This window comes from Peromyscus leucopus, chromosome 10 (genome assembly GCF_004664715.2).
Source record: "Peromyscus leucopus breed LL Stock chromosome 10, UCI_PerLeu_2.1, whole genome shotgun sequence".
In the NCBI taxonomy this organism is placed as follows: domain Eukaryota; kingdom Metazoa; phylum Chordata; class Mammalia; order Rodentia; family Cricetidae; genus Peromyscus; species Peromyscus leucopus.
In genome coordinates, this window is record NC_051071.1 from 69400635 (window position 1) to 69410732 (window position 10098).

Below are 10098 nucleotides of genomic sequence, written 5' to 3' on the forward strand. Positions count from 1 at the left end.
CATTTTCTCCATTGAGAACTCCCTAGGTACATTATCCAAACATCAGTATAGGTCCTAGCAGTAGATGGCCAACAAAAAACAAAGTTAATGAAATTTTTGTTGACTATTTGTCTCAAGAAATGATTGGAGTGGGGTGTGCCCTGGGATATTGTTCTGTATGAATATGTGTTGCTCTGGTTGGTTGATAAATAAAATGCTGATTGGTCAGTGGCCAGGTAGGAAGTGTAGGTGGGATAAGCAGACAAAGAGAATTCAGGGAAGAGGAAGGCTGAGTCAGGAGTTGCCAGCCAGACACAGAGGAAGCAAAATGTCAAGGCAGAACTGAGAAAATGTACCAAGCTACGTGGCAAACATAGATAAGAATTATGGGTTAATTTAAGTGTAAGAGCTAATCAATAATAAGCCTGAACCAATAGTGGGTAGTTATAATTAATAAAAGCTTCTAAATGATTATTATATAAATGGGCCACAGGACTGTGGGGGCTTGGTAGAACCCAAGAAACATCTGACTATAAATGGCGCCCAACATGGGTCTCTCAAATTTCAACAAGGCACAAAAGAGTTTAAAAAAGGCTTCTAAACACACAATAATGGAGCCAAAATGGCTTTCTAATTCATGTCTCATGTGGGTCAAGATGTAGAGATGCCAAAGTACAAAGGCACTGTGGCATGTAGACTTATGCCAAAGTACAAAGGCACTGTGGCATGTAGACTTGAGCTACAGTATGGCGGGCTCATGGCATGTGTATGGGCTTGAGTGCAGTATGGCAGATTACTGCCATGGTACACATCAACACCTGCAAGTTGAACAGCATGGTATGTGGCAGATTTAGCTTTTGCTGGGGGGGGGAGAATAAGAAAAAGAGGTTTGGGGGCTACATATTGCTGGATGGAAGCAAAGAACCGCTGCTTCACAGAGTCAGAGATGAGCATGGTTCCCCTAGAGCTGGCAGTAAACATGGATCCACCAATTTGGGAAGCTGAGGTGGGCAGAGCTAGCAGCCAAAGCTGCCATTTCAGTAGTAGCCACTGAAGTTTAAAGATTCACAATAAGGCAGATTCAGATGGGATAAACCTGCAACAGTTTACAATGTGTGTAAAAATGTATGTAGGCTTCGAACATTTGCCATACAGAACATCCCACAGCAATGGATGTATAGCGGGAATGAGGCCTCTGCAAGTGGCACATTAAGCTGTGTGGTGGATTTAGCCTTTGCTAGTACAAACAAAAAAAGAGGTTTCTGGGCTACAGGCTGCTTGGATAAAAGCATAGACCCACAATAGCTGTGGGATGGTCTGTATGTCAAATTACTCTGATTGGTCAATAAATAAAACACTGATTGGCCAGTGGCTAGGCAGGAAGTATAGGCGGGACTAACAGAGAGGAGAAAAGAAAGAACAGGAAGGCAGAAGGAGTCACTGCCAGGACAAGCAGCATGTGAAGATGCCAGTAAGCCACGAGCCATGTGGCAAGGTATAGATTTATGGAAATGGATTAATTTAAGCTATAAGAATAGTTAGCAGGAAGCCTGCCATGGCCATACAGTTTGTAAGCAATATAAGTCTCTGTGTTTACTTGGTTGGGTCTGAGCAGCTGTGTGCTGTGGATATCACTATATAAATAAAACACTGATGGCCAGTGACCAGGCAGGAAGTATAGGCAGGACAAAGAGAGAAGAGAATTGGGGAAACAGGAAGAAGGAGGGAGAGACACTGCAGCCACCGCCAGGACAAGCAGCATGTAAAGACGCCGGTAAGCCACCAGCCATGTGGCAAGGTATAGATTTATAGAAATGGGTTAATTTAAGATATAAGAACAGTTAGCAAGAAGCCTGACACAGCCATACAGTTTATAAGTAATATAAGTGTCTGAGTGATTATTTTATATGTGGATTGTGGGAGTGTGGGGCTTGGTGGAACCTGGAGAGAAGCCCTCCAGCAACAGCTGTGGGACTGGTGGGTGACAATGATTTGTCCAGACTGTGGGCAAGGCAGGTAAACTCTAACTACAAATACATTGCTCTTGTTTACAATCCAGAATTTGACAGAAACCCTATTTTTGAAGATACCAAATAGACAGACAGGCAGATGGACAGACAGGCAGACAGACAGACAGACAGACAGACAGACACACACATACACACACACACACACAAACACACCACCACCACCACCACCACCACCACCAGCACCACCACCACCACCACCAAAACATTTAACCAAACATAAGTTCCTAATTATACAAGCAAACTGGCAAACTAAAAGTCTTGTCAAAAATAATTGCTGCCCAGTGAGAAGTAGTATTCACAAAGTGTAGACATGGTGAGTAATCCAGATTCAGAAAGACAAGTATTAAATGATTTTTTTCATATGTTGATTTGAAAAAAGAGTTACAAGGAAACAGAAGGAATGCTATATATATTTTTTATTTTATAATTAATTTAATTTCACATATCAGCCATGGATTCCCCTGTCCTCCCTCTTCCCACTCCCCATCCTTCCCCCTAATCCACCCCTCCAAGGCAAGGTCTCCTCTGGGGATTCAGCTCAGCCTGGTAGATTCAGTTGAGGCAGGTCCAGTCCCCTCCTCCCTGAACCAAGGCTGAGCAATATGTCTCAGCATAGGCCCTAGGTTCCAAAAAGCCAGCTCATGCACTAAGGACAGGTTCTGGTCCCACTGCCTGGGGACCTCCTAAATAGTTCAAGCTAATCAACTGTCTCACTTATCCAGGGGGCCTGATCCAGTTCCATTGGGGGCTCTTCAGCTATTGGTTCACAGTTCATGTGTTTCTACAAGTTTGGCTATTTGTCCCTGTGCTTTTTCCAATCATGGTCTCAATATCTCTTGCTCATATAATCTCTCCTCTCTCTTGCTGATTGGACTCCTGGAGCTTGGCCATGGATCTCTGCATCTGCTTCTATCAGTCATTGGATGAAAGTTTTATCATAACAATTAGGGTGTTTGGCCATCTGATCACCAGAGTAAGTCAGGAGGTCATTGCCAGTAGTCTATAGTGAAGGTATCTTTGTGGATTTCTGCGGACCTCTCTAGCACTCTGCTTCTTCCTATTCCCATGGGGTCTTCATTTATGGTGGATGTAAAGCAAAGGATAACCAGACTGCAACTCCAACTCACAACTCCAGGGATGCTACCTAGTAAAGAATACCGTAAGAAAGACACAGGGATCACCCAACGACAGAGAAATGGATGAGATCTACATGAGCAAACTGGATGTGAGGGGGGTGGGTAATGGAGGGCAAGGGTCAAGGGAAAGAGAGCTTAGGGGAACAGGAGGTCCCAGCTGGATCAGGAATAGAGTGGGAGAACAAGGAAAGAGATACTATATTATATTTTGTTTTAAATCTGTAGCTGTGTAGTATATATAAACAATGCCTCCATTTCTAAGTTTAACCAACAAAACCCCATTTAAAAATATTTCATAATATGAATTTTACATAATGAGTTTTATTTCATCACATATGTGTATGTTTTATATAAAACACATCTTAATAATATTTACTTCCCCATTACTCTCATTTATCCCACCCAATAATTGTTTATCTCTTCTATTCATTTTCCTGCAATGACTTATAATATTTACTGCTTATGTAGGAAGATAAATAACAAAATGAAAAGTATCACTTGAAATAATTTGATTTCATTTTTTAGAGATTACTTAAGTGTGGTGGGAGGTGTGGGGAGGTGTTCCACAACTTCACAGAAAGGGGTAAATGTTGAGGAATATTTATTGTAGTGTGCAAAGATGTGTTATATTTGTTCAACTCTGTAAAAATGTGTTGCATTTGTTTATGTAGTGGAATATTTGTTTAACTATTTAAAGAGGTGTTGCAATTGTTTAATTATGTAAAGATGTGTTCCTGCTTTACTTTGCCTGCTTCAGGTGCTTGATTGGTTTAATAAAGAGCTGAATGGCCTGTATTGAGGGAAAAGGTTTGGGCAGAACCTCTGGGCAGGGAGAGTAAGTAGGAGGAGGAATTTAGGCTCCGGAGAAAGAAAAGGAGCCAGAGAGAGGCCAGGGGCCAGCCATCCAGATGCAGAGGAATCAGGAATGTAGGACATACAGAATGAAAGAAAGGTCAAAAGGCCCAAGGCAAAATGTTGATTAAGATGAACAGGTTAAATTAAGTCAAAAGAACCTAAGCTAAGGCCAAGCATTCATAATTAATTATAAGTCTCCATGTCTTTACTTGGGAGCTTGTGGTATTGTATTCCCTCAAATATTGTGCATGCTAATAAACTTATTTGGGATCAGAGACAGAGCAGCCACAATATTAAACATAAAGGATAGGCAGTGGTAGCACACGCCTTTAATCCTAGCATTCCAGAGGCTGAAATCCATGTGTCCAAGGATACAGACAAGGCCTGGTGACACACATCTTTAATCCCAGGGAGTGGTGGTAGAAAGCAGAAAGGTATTTAAGACGTGAGGACTGTTGTGCCCAGATTGTAACCCCCAGAGAGACCACCAAGGACGAGCACACCAGAATGCAAAAGCAAGGTTTATCTGTTACAAGTCATGACAGGGAACTCATCTCAAGCCATCTCAAGTGAGGCAGGGAAGAGGTACTCTTTCTTGGGGAAGTTAGTTTTTTTTTTTGTTTGTTTTTTTGTTTTTTTGTGTTTTGTTTTTTGTTTTTTGAGAGAGGGTTTCTCTGTGTAGCTTTGCGCCTTTCCTGGAACTCACTTGGTAGCCCAGGCTGGCCTCGAACTCACAGAGATCCGCCTGCCTCTGCTTCCCAAGTGCTGGGATTAAAGGCATGTGCCACCACCTCCCAGCAGGAAGTTAGTTTTTATAGGCAAAACCCATAAAATTTCTTAGAGGGGAGAGGGTTAGTACGGGTCCATCTTGATTGGTCCAGTTTTTCCCAGGCCTGGACTTTATCTTATTCTAGCTTATCTGTTTGCCCTGTCAGGAGTTTTGCAACTCCTCTCCGGGGTCTGGTCATGTTATCTCTGGAGAGGGGCATCTTGTGGTTAATTGGTTACCATGAGACATCCTGACTTTGTTCTTTTGAGTTCCTGGGGCTGGTGTCATCATTTCTGGGGACTTGGAACTGGCCTGAGTCTATCTATATTGAGATATCTTTGTCTAGGGCCCCCTTTTTGAGACAATAGAGTGAAGGTCTTGTGCCTAGATCCCCAAAGCCGCCCCTGGAGACTTTACTACAGAATGCAAAAGTAAGGTATATTCTAAGTTTACAAGCCTCCAGGGAGGCTCTTCCAAATCTCTCACTCACAGCAGGGAGGTTGGTAGGAGCACTCCCCTTTCTTTGTGAGGCTAGTTCTTAAAGGCACAGACCATATAATTTATTTTAACCTGCCTCCCTTTTTAGTCTTTTGGTTGAATATCCTGACTGTGTTTTCCAAAGTCCCTGTAGCAGATACAGCCACCTGGGGAAAAGGGGTCTAAGTTCTTATCTACACTCAGGAATCCTGGTTTAAGCTTCTCTTTGTCTGTAGGGGATAGAGTGGGGGATGTTTACTGAGGTATCACAAGGACCAGAAACTAGAAGCATTTGGCTGGTTAAGCTTTTTCAGACTTTCGAGAAGCACAGTTCAGCTGAGACCCATTCCTGATGAGGACTCAGAGGCCTCCAGTCTGAGGAGACAAGACCAGGTGAGTTGAGATAGCTGTGGCTTGTTCTGTCTCTCTGATCTACCAGCATTGACCCTAATAACTGGCCTCGGGTTTGATTTTATTAATAAGAACTTTTAAGATTCATGCTACAGGAGCTGGCTTGTGGCCTAAGGAAAATTCCAGCTACAGTTAGGTGCAGATGTGGCAGACATAGTATAAAGCGTTTGTACAAAGGTTTTATAAGGCACAAGAGTTAGAAATATTTTAATTCCTTGTCAAAAGTTTATAGTATTTGACAGAAAATGCTAAAATTAGCGTTTTTTATACCTCTACTGAAGTGAAGCCAGGATTTTTGCTCATAAAAAACAAACAAAAACGCATTGGGATAAGCCATTATCAAGCAGTGTTGAAATGTATTGAGGAAATGCTTTAATATGAATTTAAACACAGGAATGAATAAAGAGAATAAGTATTTAGCAAAAAGATTGGACTCAACTTTGGATATTAACTTCTCAAGAGAGCCAATTTAATTGTTTTGTAATAGCCACACAGATTATTTTAGCGACTCCTGAAGGGCATTTGAAAGAGTCATTAACAGAACTTTATATGAGATAATAGGGTGGTTACCAGGAGTTGAGTATGATTATAGCTGCTAAATCATGCTAACAGGTAGCTCAGAAGAATTGAGGATGGAGTTAAAATGTAAATAATCTTATAGTCTCATTTGTGAGATTACCAGAAAATATCTTGAAAAGAAATACCTTGAAAAGAAAAACTACCGCACTGGAAGATTACATATCCTCAGATCTTACGCATTATTCATGCTATTTTTACATTGCTATCTAAGAGTATCTGTTTATAAAAGAGGTCATGCCTGGAAGGAAGGTAGCTGTATTTAGTATGTAACAAATGCTACCCCTTAAGGAACTGCTGACTGTATTTAAGAAACTTCAGAGCAAGTTTTGCTAAGGATGTTGGAATCTTGACTCTCAGCTGGCAAGAGAAACAAAGATTTCAAAGAGTCCCTTACCATTCCCATGTCCCAGTAATTTCCTCAGACTTTTTTATTTTTCTTAACTTAACCTGGGGTTCTTTTCTGCATTCAAACTCCATATTCTAGTTTCACCTGGTTGGTAAAAGATTAGTGGAACTCCCCAGGGTGTTGCGGGTGACAAAACTGAGTTTTGTTTGTCCACTTACAGCTCAAAATAACCACTTAGACTTCATTTTGTACCTTGCTGGGTACCATAATTAACACAACTTTATTTATCTTTTCCTATATTTTTCTTAAATAATCAATTTAGGTTTTAAGAGATAATTGAAGTTTACCAAATTTGCTTTGTCATCTTGTTTTTCATGGGATCCTGAAGAACTTAATTTCATCATTGTATTGCAATAGTCTACAGACATTACTGGTAAAAATGAAAATTTGTTTAAGTATACTGGTATGCTTAGAATTTTTTTTTTATTTTATGGATACTTGAGCAGATTTAATTTTAGATGTGGCTAAGAATCTTTTCTACCTCAAGTAGTTTCTTTCCTCATTTTTCTTTTCAGGTCAGGTGTTTTATTTTTCTCAGATAAACTTTGATCATTTTCCTACTTTATAAAAATGTACTACTTGTTAGTCTCTTGTAATGGAGAATTCCATTTCTGCCTTGTACCATGACATCAATTTCTATGACTCTTCATACCAAACAAGAAACACTTTGTTTGACTTTTGAAATGTCAGCATCATTTCTTAGAGACTCACATTTAACTTTTATTTTCTTTTAATATAAAACTCAATCCTTGAAGGATTTTCTTATTCTGATTCTCATTTCTTCTTAGACTTAATCTTCATAATTTCAATCCATTTCATATGATAAGGAAGAGTTATGTTTAAGTCCCTATGAACATAGGAGAGCTGACATACACACACACACACACACACACACACACAGAGAGAGAGAGAGAGAGAGAGAGAGAGAGAGAGAATGAACTATTTAATGAGAAAACTCTCTACTTGTCTGTAATATTTTTAAAATGTTTCCCTGATACAAAGAAAAAGGATTTCTGTCATATTTTATCTTTATTCATTTTTTGTTTTTGTTTTTTGAGACAGGGTTATTCTGTGTAGTTTTTTTTTTTTTTTTGTGTGTGTGTGTGTGTGTGCCTACCCTGGATCTTGCTCTGTAGACCAGGCTGGCCTTGAACTCATTGATATCTACCTGGTTCACCTCCTGAGTGCTGGGATGAAAGGCATGTACCACCATCACCCAGCATTTTTATTCCTAATTAGCTGTGGAAAAGATAACTATTAATATGAGGTCAGAGATTTTTCTTAGGTCACTTTTGATCATGACTTATGTGAAAAAATCCACTTTGTTTAAATTACTTCTGAGATTTTATTTAGATATTATGAAAGGAATACAGTATTTTTGGATTTGTTTTTGGCAAATACTCTAGGATGTTTTAATTGAAAAGGGACAGACAAAAAATTTTTGTCTGCAGAATGTTTTCTCCTAAAATACACCTAAGTTTTGACATGTTAACATTTGAGCCTGTGACAGGTGTCCAGAATTTCAATGTAAGTCCATGTGTCCCTTGCCACAAAAGACAGTGAACGACAGTAGTAAAAAGAGAAGACAAATAAAAGTGGATTTATGTAACAGTCATGCCAACACTAGGGATCATACACTATTGGACTAACCAGCAATCATTATCCCAAGAACATTTTGACATTTGTCATATGAGCCTAATGCCATAGACTGAATGATATATATATATATATATATATAATATATCATATATATATAAATCATATATATATAATTTACTTTGTTTGAAGTTTGTGGGTTTTTACAGAATCCAGATTGTAGGATTACATTAAAGCTGTTTCTGACTTTAATCACCTCCCAGGAAAACAAATTTCTTGAACATGATTATAAATTATTAGTACATTTTATCTTTTGATAATGTAAAGAAAATTAATATGCAGACATAGAGATCTTCAAAATGATTCCAGGTCCTGGACTTTTTTTTTTGCTATAAAGCTATGGAAATTAGCTTTATGGATGACTTTTGCCATTTTCAGCATAAGACTTCTTTTTTTTTTTTTTTTTTTTTTTTTTTGGTTTTTCGAGACAGGGTTTCTCTATGTAGCTTTGTGCCTTTTCTGGAACTCAAAGACTTCTTTTTACACGGGTGAATTTATCTTCAAAATATAACAAATCAAAGACAATCTTAAAGAATGTTTTATATATCAGAATAAAGTCCATACACACACACACACACACACACACACACACACACACACACACACACACACAAAGCTATTTTGGAGACAAAAAATATTGCTAATATTATTTATATTGTAAAAGTAATGTCAATTAATTATATCCGTATTCCCTAAAATAGATTGTGTTTTGAGTCAGGGTATTTGTGAGAGTAAAAAGGTTATTTGAAAATTCCAAATGTAGTGCTCAGTTCAGCAACACACATACTAAAATTGGAAAATTGGAATGATACAGAGAACATTAGCATAACCCCTGAACAAGGATAACACCCAAATTCATGAAGAATTTGATATTATTCCTCAAGACCAAGTTATATCACTCTTGGGCATATATCCATACCAGAAGGACAACTTGCTTAAGATGGACTAGGGACAGATGGGGATGGGAGAGGTTATGTTGAGAGAGATGGAGAGAGAGAGAGAGAGAGAGAGAGAGAGAGAGAGAGAGAGAGAGAGATCTGGAATTGCGGGGGGGGGCATTTGTGGGGTAGTGTGGAAACCTAGTTCAGTTGAAACTTTCTGGAATCTCTAGTGAGGACTCCTAGTAATGGAGGATATGAACTGACAATCCTTACTTTGAATTGTTGGCCCAGGAGTTGCCATGGAGATTTCTAAACGACCCAGGATGATGCCAGAATAGACGGTTGTCCTCCAAAATCTGGCAGTGGCTCCCCATTATGAAGGACAACTTCCACTCAGCTCAATGAACTGTAGAGAACTCAAGTTGCTGTGGGCTTGGAACCTTCACCCTCCATTCTAGTCTCTTTGGCAAAGAGAGATGATCTTCAGGCTTCTGAAAGAGAAACCTAGACTCCAACCAAGCCACGAAACCCTCTACCTACAATCTGTCCTGCCTGAGGATGTGCTGGGGCAATGGTGGCAAAGAACATACGGGAGTGGCCAACCAAAGTTCATTTTAACTTGAGGTCCATCCCAGGAGATGGAACCCATGCCTTACACTGACTGGATGGACAGAAACTAGAGACTTTATAGCCAGAAGTCTTAGGGTAGAACCAAACACGACTGCCAAAATTAATAATGATGATGAAAATAGTAAATCATAATTAAAATATTATTAATGCTAGTCTGATATGTTCATAGATCAATCTCTTGTCCTGTCATCATCAGATGGCACCAGATAGAAGTGGATGCACTAACCCACAGTCAGAAATCATGTGCAGAGTCTAAATTGGAAGTCTCCATCGGGTCCCTCAACTTGAC

At 39.3% G+C, this 10098-nt stretch overlaps 1 non-coding gene across 1 annotated transcript; it reads left to right on the forward strand.

The window, feature by feature from the left end:
• Positions 1-9070: 9070 nt before the first annotated feature.
• LOC114689880 lies at positions 9071-9175 on the forward strand. Its single transcript, XR_003733988.1, has one exon. It is a non-coding gene; the product is annotated as a U6 spliceosomal RNA (small nuclear RNA).
• The last annotated feature ends 923 nt before the right edge of the window (positions 9176-10098 follow it).